We start from the raw sequence: 10,015 nt of genomic DNA on the forward strand, positions 1-10,015 counted from the left end.
GTATTCATGAAGGGGCTTGCACAATGGGGACTGTAGCATGGAATTGGGTCAAAAGTCATCTTCACGTGACCAAGTCCAGGTCAAAGTCATGAAGGCCAGGAAAGGTCGGGGTCATCAATTCTTTGGCTCTAGCAGCTCTGGTATCTGAGTGCTCAAAGGGGTTTCAATCCTGCAATGACACCTCAAGGATGTCAATCTTCACTTTGAATCAGTACAGGGAGTTTTACCACTGATTTATTGCCTTTGATACAATTAGGCTTACCTGTCTGCCTGCTAGTGACTGTTTGTTCTTACATACTTTCACAAGGTGGCCAGGGCCTAAAATGACCTTTTTTTTTTTTTTTTTGTCAAGAAAGTCTTTCTTCATCCGGGAACCCCTAAAACTCTTTATGCTTACAAGCTGGCTTGTCCAGGAGCCTTGTCCAGGATGGTCTGTGCAGGCATATGAACAGCTACGGGAAGAGAGGTGGGGACCCATAGTTTCACTCCAGTGTCTGGCCTGCCTCCTCTCAGTTCAGCTCAGTCTATGCTCCCAGGGAACAAGGACTAGGCCAGGAGATCAAGGCCCAGGAACTATTTTCTAACTTAACGTGTCTCCAACTGTAATGCGTACAAAAAGTCACCTGAGATCTTGCTAACACGCAGGTTCTGATTCAGCAGGTCTGGGGTGGGCCCAAGCCTCTGCATATCTAACAAGCTCCTGGGGATGCTGATGATTCTGGCCCCCAGCCCACACTTTGAGTAACTAGGAAGGTCTGACTCAGTCTACTATACTCCCAGTGTGTGCTGTGGCTGGAAGAGGAGACATCCCAGGAGGGGCTGGCTGATATATAAAGAAACAGCATCATGTAATGAACATATGAGAGCTTCAGTGTCAAATGAGTGGTCAGTTCCACCTGTCTGAGCCTAGACGTCCTTCACTGTAAAATGAAAATAAATTCTTCACTGTGTTTCCAAGGAATCAAATGTCCTAAAATTTATATAGTCTGAGTTACTACTTTGACCAATCAGCATATCAGAGGTCAACACTTTTGCTTACAGAATCACATTCGACCAAGATGTAGTAATGATTTTCAATACCATTGGCCATCAAGGAGTGATAGACAGTGATTCTGAGACCAGGAAATAAGTAAGACCTATGATTGCCTAGATTATTACCTTCAGAAAGTTTCCAGATAAGGTACAGGAAAGGGAAACCCAAGAAGAGCCCAGTGGACTCCCTGAGATGAAGAAACAAGGCTAAGAGTTTGAGAAAGCTCGGGCCACTACAGGTTGAAGGATAGAGTGCTAGAGAGGAGAGCGTTCTGGAGGCCTGCACAGGGTCACCTTTGAGTACTTAGCAGAGATTTATCAGCACATACATAGGAGAAAACTATCATAGGTCATGGAAAGAACCTCCCAAAAGAAGGGCCAGGAAAAGTGCCTATTCCCAACAGCCAGACTGGGAAACTTCATGAATTTCAAGTATTCAGAAACCTTTTGCCTTAGTAGTGGAGAATAGTTAACCCCAGACAGCACTGCTCTGGTCCTGCCTGCCAAAGCTTAAAACCAAGACTCAAAAGAGTCAAACTGTAATTTAACTGCATTTCAGAAAAAAGCTCAAGAATTCAAAAATCCAGTACCCAACAAGGTAAAACCACAATATCTGACATCCAATCAAAGATTACTAGACATAAAATGAAAGAAAAAATCATGACTATAGAGAGGAAAAAATTCAATCTATTGAAATCAACCCAGAACTGACACAGATGTTAGCACACAAGGAGATTAAAACAATTATTAAAATTGTATTCCATATGTTGAAAAGTTACTTAGAAACATGAAAGATATTTTTTAGGGGCGCCTGGGTGGCTCAGTCGGTTAAACGTCCGACTTCAGCTCAGGTCACGATCTTGTGGTCCGTGAGTTTGAGCCCTGCATCGGGCTCTGGGCTGACGGCTCAGAGCCTGGAGCCTGCTTCTGATTCTGTGTCTCCCTCTCTCTCTGCCCCTCCCCCATTCATGCTCTGTCTCTGTCTCAAAAATAAATAAATGTTAAAAAAAATTTTTTTTAAAAAGAAAGATATTTTTTAAATTAAAGATATTTTTAAAAGGCCATAATCAAAGTTCTAGTAATGAACACTGCAATGTCTCAGGTAAAAAAACAACACGGTATGGGATTAGCAGAAGAGTAGATACTGCAAAATAAAAGACTGGTAAACTTAAAGACAGTAATAGAAATTACCCAAAATGAAAAAGGGAAGATAAAGATCTTTTAACAAGAATTAAAAGCACATCATCGAGCTCTGAGACAATTTCCAGCAACCTAATATATGTGTAATTAGAGCCTCAAAAGGAAGTGGGGATATGAACAGAAAATACTTGTTTCTGATTGCATAGGCCTAGGGCAGGGCCTAAGAACTCTCATTGCTAACAAGTTCCCAGCTCTTAAAGACCATACTTTAACAGCTATTGCTCTAAGGCAGGAATTGGTAAACTATAGCCTGTGGGCCAAATCTACCTCTTTTGTAAAGTTTCACTGCAACACAGTCACATTTATTTGTTTACATATTCTCTATGGCTGCTTTCATGCTACAAAAACAGAGATGAATAGTTGCAACAGAGACTGCATGGCCTGGAAAGCCTAAAATAGCTACTATTTGGTCCTGTACAAAAAGGTTTGCTCACCCCTGCTTTAGGGGAGAAGTAGGGCTCAGGATGTTTACAGCCAAAGCACCAGCACCAGCAGCTGACTACTGCCACTCACAATGCAGAATCCGACTAATGAGGGCCCGGCTCAGAGGAAGCTGCTGCTGAGGGTTCTATTTCTAGGTGACATCTAAGTAATCCTAACAGGTAGTAGAATTTGGTGGAATTGAGGTCAGGGCATCGGGTCCCATCTTCACTGGGGCCTGCTGGAACCATTCTGCTACTGCCTTGCAAACAATCATCTTCCCAGAGAGATGGAGAAAGGTATGTCCCCTCTGCCAGGAATGTCGGCAGCTATTACTGTTGATGAGGAAAAACCAATGGATGGAACGAGACTGGGACAAGAAATCAGCTCCTCTACTGGGGTAGATCAAGGACAAGGAGTACAGGGTCCCAGGAGCCCCTATTCACCTGTACTTCCATCCACTCATCTATCTCATCCATCCTATCAATCCAGCCATCTAGCCACTTACTCTTCCAATCATCCATTCATTTCATGGATATTTCCAGCCACCATCCAACCATAATCTATCCACCATCCACCCCCTTCAGCTTTCATCCATATATCCACCTGGTAATCCATTCAACCATCCATTCATCCAAAGAATGTCTATTGAGCATTGTGCTAGTTACTAGGAATGCAGTAGGAACAAGAGAAATGTGGTCCCTTCCCTCATGAGGTTTACAGTCTTACAGGGGAGACAGACAACAAGTGATTATATACAAATATAAATCAGAATGACATTTCTGTTAAGCACTATGAAGTACAGGTAAAACCAGTACTAAAGAGGGCTAAAGAAAGCTTCCTTGAGGAAATGATGTTGGAGCTGGGGCCTGAAAAGGAGTGGTGTTGGCCAGGCTAAGCAGGAAGAAGAGCATTCCAAGAATCAGATAGACCCCAAACCATGAGGGAGATGAGCAAGCAGAGTGAGCAAGGGGGCAAGGAAACAGGTAAGTCTGGAGAGGAGGAGGGACCAGGGGACAGCCCTGCAGCCCAGGTAAGGAGTTTGGTCTGTGTCCTAAGAGAACTGGGGTAGCCATGAAAAACTCAAGCATAAACTACATGATTATACTGGCATTTTGATGCAACCTGTGTTGTCAGTTGATTGTGTAGACTTGTGTGAAGGGTGCACTTGATGAGGGCCAGAGTGAAAACAGGTGAATAAGTTCAGAAACTGCTTTCAGGGGAAATGTGATGGTGGCTCAAACTTGGGAGGGAGAAGGAGATGGAGAAAAGTGGACAAATTCTAAATACAGCCTTAGATTAGGCTCCATGTCATCTCAGAGGGGACCCAGAAGAAGAGAGGTGTTAGAAGTGGGGTTGGAGGGGTGGTGCCTGGGTGGCTCAGTTAGTTAAGCGCCCAACTTCAGTTCAGGTCATGATCTCACAGTTTGTGGGTTGGAGCCCCGTGTCAGGCTCTGTGCTGACAGCTCAGAGCCTGGAGCCTGCTTCATATTCTGTGTCTCCCTCTCTCTCTGCCCCTCTGCAACTCATGCTCTGTCTCTCAAAAACGAATAAACATTTAAAAAATTAAAAAAAAAATAAGTGGGTTTGGGGTCCTGGCCAGGAGGAAAGGGGCCTCAATAGGATGCCAAAGGCCCACTCCCCTATTTCACCACAATTCTGAGCCCTTCCTTCTCAATCAGCTGATCTGTCTTAGGCCAATGTGCAAAGGTTCAGTTCCTGGGTCAGTCCCAACCAGGTGGACCAACTGTCCAGTTTACCCAAGGTTGAAGGGTTTTCCAGAATATAGGACTTTCTCTGTGAGTCAACCTAGACCCAATATCCACGTCTCTTTCTTGGGCGATGGAGGTCAACAGACTTGGGAGGTAGCTTGGAAGGTGTAGGTCCCAATATCCAGGTGCATGCCCCAGGTTCTGGGCCAACTGGAACACATTTATTGAGCATCTAAGAGCCCCATCTCCACCTGTAATGTTCTCCATTTAAGGAATGGTTTTGTGACTATCATCTCTCTGGGCCCCACAGGGCCTCATGAGATGAGGAGGGCCAGCCATGGATTACAGATGAGAAAATTAAGGTCTAGGGTGGCAGCGAGTCACTGTTAAATGATTTGCTGAGGGCTCCCAGCTAGAAAGGAACCAAGTGGAAATCAAAGATATACCTCTCACCTCCAGCCATGTGGAACCAGGTGTGGCCTTATCCTAGGCTTTGGTGGGGAGACTAATGTGCACCCCTGAGTCTGGCCTCAGAAAGCTTCCTGCCCTGAGCAGCAAAGAATGGTATCCACAAGCCACAATGCCACAGGACAACCCGAGCTCAGTGTGGGGACAGGAGAAGAAGCACGGGGCCATGGGATCTCAATAAGAAGACATGCAGGCAAAGGAGCCATTGAAGATGGACCCAGAAGGATTGACCAAACCCCCATGTCTCTTCATCTGTGGCTCGAAGTTTGTGGAGCAGATCACAGCTTCCCTGTCCCTGGGCAGCTTAGTGACAATACAGACTCTCATTCGCATCCCAGACCTACCGAATCAGTCTCTTCAAGGAATGGTGGCCCAGGGACCTCTTTTTTTAAAAGCTCAGCAAGTGGTTAAGACGATGACCCAGATCTGAGAACATTTTCCAGCCAATTTCTGTGGCTCCTCCCAACCATGCGAATATCTTAAAATATACATGGGATTTCCATCAGCAGGCTCTTAGGAGTCAGGCACCTATGAGACAGGTAATGTTAATATGCCCATTTTACAGATAGGAAACTGTTCCACACTGAGATCAGCTAGTCCACGAGTCCATTACTCATTTCATTTGGCTTTAATGCCATCCAGAACCTAAACTGTCTCAAAACTGTGCTTCTAAAGGAAGGACAATATAGGTCAATAGACTTTTTCTGTAAAGTGCCAAGTAGTAAATATTTTAGGCACTATGTTCTATACAGCCTTTGTTGTAGCTCCTTAACTCTACTACGATGGCACAAAGGCAGCCTTAGACATTATGTGAGTGAATATGGCTGTGTACCGATAAAACTTTATTTATGGATATTGAAATTTGAATTTCCTATGTTTTAAGTCACAGAATATTTTTCTTCTTTTGATTTTTTTCCCCAATCGTTTAAAAATATAAAAAACTGAGGTGCCTGGGTGGCTCAGTTGGTTAAGCAACTGACTTCGGTTCAGGTCATGATCTTGTGGTTCACAAGTTTGAGCCCTGCGTTGGGCTCTGTGCTGACAGCTCGGAGCCTGGAGCCTGCTTTGGATTCTGTGTCTCCCTCTCTCTCTCTGCCCCTCCCCCACTCACAATCTCTCTCTCTCTCTCTCTCTCTTTCTCTCTCTCAAAAATTAACATAAAATTTTTTTTAATATAAAAAACCATTCTTAGCTCACGGGCCATACAAAAACAGGTGTCAGGTCAGATTTGGCCCACAGACCATAGTTGTCAACCTCTTTACCAGTCAGTCCATCTGCTACGGTCAAGCAACCCTCCATAGAAATGAGCTGAAGTGCCTGGACCCTGTGGGAAGTTTTAGCCTGGGACTTGTCACTTCACTACCCCTCCACACCTGCCTTCTCACTCTACCCCTACACCCCTGCACACATGCTCCTCCTTGCTTGTCCCTGTCCCTGCTCAGCCTGACCTCTTTAATTTTCAGATCTGCACTTGTCACTTGTGCCTGAATACAGAGTCAGCACCATCCACCCCACAACCCAGCCTTATCAAGCCCAGCCCACGGCCCCACTGACCATCGCACTTTAGAGAGACCAAACACGTAATTGGCAATATTACATGGAAATCCAAGGTTGGGCACATATATATTTTCAGAGAAAATCATATCCTCCCAGCCAGTTTGAAATCCACGGCCTATGGTGGAGAGGCATACACAGCCCTGGGTAAGCCTGTAGTCAAAAGTCACGTTGGTTATATACTTTTATCGACCAGCCCCTCCTGCATTTTATCCTGAAGTTCTTGTGTGACACTGAACTTTTTCAGTGGATTATTTTAGCTACCAGCCAGTTCTGTAATCTTTATCCCCTGGGGTCAAGTTCAAAGAGAATTCCAATGTGATTAAATAAACATATGCAAGTAGTAGATTTATGTGCTACTGTGCTATTCTTTGTGATGTTGGCATTGGGCAGGGAATTATAACAGCTCCCGTGTGCTCAGTTTATTTCCTAAGCAACTAACTCATCAGTCCCCACTGTGGATGAAAGCACTTCTTGGGACATTTGAAATTCAAAGTGAACTGCATTCATGGCTCCATCAGTTAAAGAGGAGCAGGGAGAGAGACCAGGAGGAGATGATTATACGAAGGGACGGGTGAAGAGTGAACCGATGAATCTCTGCTGTTTGTGAATGCATGTTGTTCACAGAGAGGAGCAGAAGTGAGTCTCAGGTATTTCAGTCCATCATGACTGAGAAATTGAACTGTAAATGGTACCTGGAGCAGTGGGCTGTAACTGCCCCATGCAGGGAGTTAATGGAAACGCGGAGAGCTTTTCTCTTTTAACAAAGTACTTGAGCAATTATCTCAGGACACCCACTGTGCAGGGGGACCAGACAGACTGCCGGGTTACTGAGACAGTTAGAGGCAAAATAAATTCCCTGACAGCCTTCGCAGGCCAGATGCTCTGGTCCTCATTTGCCACCAGAAACAAATGATGTTGGGGCCCAAACCCCTTCTCAGCCATATCTTCTGTACCCTGGGAAACAATTGGTCAACAGGTCCAAGTCACAGCCCTATACCTATATATAATCCCATTTAATCCCCAATCACCCTTTGAGAAGGTTTTGTCATTACCCCACCTTACACATAGAATCCCATTTTACAGGGGAGAAAACTGAGGCTCAGGGAGTTTATCAAGACAGAGCAAAGGCTAGAAATAATGTTAGCTAATTCTAAATCCTGTGCTCTTTTCATTATGCCACGGTGATAGGAACCTCAGCATTCTGAAATACTCTCATGCCTCAGCCTTCACATCAAACCCACACAAATTCTTGGGTCAAGTCAAAACTCACTGAGAAAGGCAAAATGTAGGACATCTATTAGATAACTGGAAATTTGAATACTGACTTGATATTTGATGATATTTTAAGAATCATTATTAATTGATTTTAGGGGTGGTAATTCTATTACAGACATGTGTTTTACAAGTAGACTCATGGGGCAACTGGGTGGCTCAGTTGGTTAAGCATTCAACTTTGGCTCTGGTCTTGATCTCACGGTTCATGGGTTCAAGCCCCACATCAGGGTTTGCACTGATGGTGTGGAGCCTGCTTGGGATTCTCCTTCTTTCCCTCTCTCTCTGCTCCTCCCTGACTCATACTTTCTCTCTCTCTCAAAATAAATAAATAAACTTAAAAAAAAAAAAACAACCAGAGTCTTTATATGATGTATCTTTATCTCAGATGCATCCTGAAATATTTATAATGACTCTGCAGTTGAACTCTGAATGATGTTAGTCAGTAAAAGACCTCAGGGCATGGGTTTCAGTAGGGGTGATGGTGCCTGGGTGGTACTGGGGTACCCAGGAGATGCCTGGTCAAAGATGGCATCAAAGATGGCAGATGGCTAGCATAACCTTGGGAAGCCCATGGCGCCACCTGGTGGAAGAGGACTTGATTCTCATCATGTTTAAGTTTATTCATGAGAACGTCCTAAATTTCTTGGGCTTGGAGGCTAGAGATCCCGTGTGTGTGTATAGCTGGGGTAGAACCAGGTTAATTGGAATTATTAGATGTAACAGAACTCTTCTATATGCATCGGCTGCTAAGGTCTACAGAAAGGTGACTTAAACTTACAAATAGGTAACAATTTCTTACACAAACCTGAAGGACTTTTTCTAGATATTCAAATTTCTTGGTAGTTTCTTACAGAAAAAAGAACACAGTGGCTTCTTCTATTCAACATCATTTAAGCCCTACTATATTTGGGTTTGTTTGTTTGTTTGTTTGTTTGTTTAGAGAGAGAGAGAGAAAAAGCGTGAGTGGGGGAGGGGTAGAGAGAGAGACTCCCAATCAAGCTCTGCACAGTGCAAAGCCTGATGCAGGACTCAAACCCATGAATTACGAGATCGCTATCTGAGTCAAAGTCAGACACTTAACCAACTGAGCTAGCCAGGCACCCCTGTTTGGGTTTCAATACACAGCCTCTTCCTTTTCCTTAGGAAATTTCTTCCAAACTAGTAGTGCTCAAAAACTATATTACACTGTATTAAAAATACAGTTTCTGTAAAAAAAAAAAAACTTTCAACAAACAAGTCCAGGACCAGACGACTTTACAGGTGAATTCCACCAAACATTTAAAGAAGAGTTAATACCTATTCTTCTCAAATTATTTAAAAAAAAAAAACAGAAGAGGAAGTAAAGCTTCCAAATTCATTCTATGAGGCCAGCATTACCCTGAATTCAAAACTAGATAAAGACACTACAAAGAAAGAGAACTACAGGCCAATATTTGATGAACATAGACACAAAAATCCTCAACAAAATATAGGCAAATTGAATCCAACAATACTTTTAAAAAATCATGCACCACAATAAAGTGGGATTTGTTCCTGGCATGCAAGGGCAATTCAATATTTGCAAATCAATCAACATGGTACATCATATCAACAAGAGAAAGGATAAAAACCATATGATCATTTCAATAGATGCATAAAAAGCACTTCACAAAGTACAACATCCATTCATGTTAAAAATCCTCAACAAAGTAGGTTTAGATGAACATATCTCAACAAAATAAAGGCCATATATGAAAAACCCTCAGCTAACATCATATTCAATAGTGAAAAACTGAGAGCTTTTCTCCTTAGATCAGAAACAAAGCAAGGATGTCTGTTCTGACCACTTTTATTCAACACAGTACTGGAAGTCCCAGCCACAACAATCAGACGAGAAAAAGAAATAAAAGGCATGCAAACTGGTAAGGAAGAAGTAAAACTCTCATTATCTGCAGATGACATGATACTCTATATAGAAAGCCCTAAAGATTCTACCAAAAACTACTAGATCTGATCAATCTATCAGTAAGGCCTCAGGATATAAAAATCAGTATTCAGAAATCCATTGCATTTCTATTACCAATAATTAAGTAGCAAAAAGACAAATTAAGAAAACAATCCCATTTACAACTGCACCAAAAATAATAAAATACCAAGGAATAAACTTAACCAAGGAGGTGAAAGACCTGTACTCTGAAAACTTTAATGAAACTTTGATGAAACGATACCACTTTGATGAAAGAAACCATAAAACTTCAATGAAAGAAATTGAAGATGACAAAAACAAATGGAAAGACATTCTATGCTCATGGATTAGGAGAACAAATGTTAAAATGTCCATTCTACCCAAAGCAATCTACAGACTTAATGCA

The sequence above is a fragment of the Lynx rufus genome, unplaced genomic scaffold (assembly GCF_022079265.1).
Source record: "Lynx rufus isolate CCGP_SWC_20201006 ecotype Redwood Valley unplaced genomic scaffold, mLynRuf1.p SCAF_11, whole genome shotgun sequence".
Taxonomy (NCBI): domain Eukaryota; kingdom Metazoa; phylum Chordata; class Mammalia; order Carnivora; family Felidae; genus Lynx; species Lynx rufus.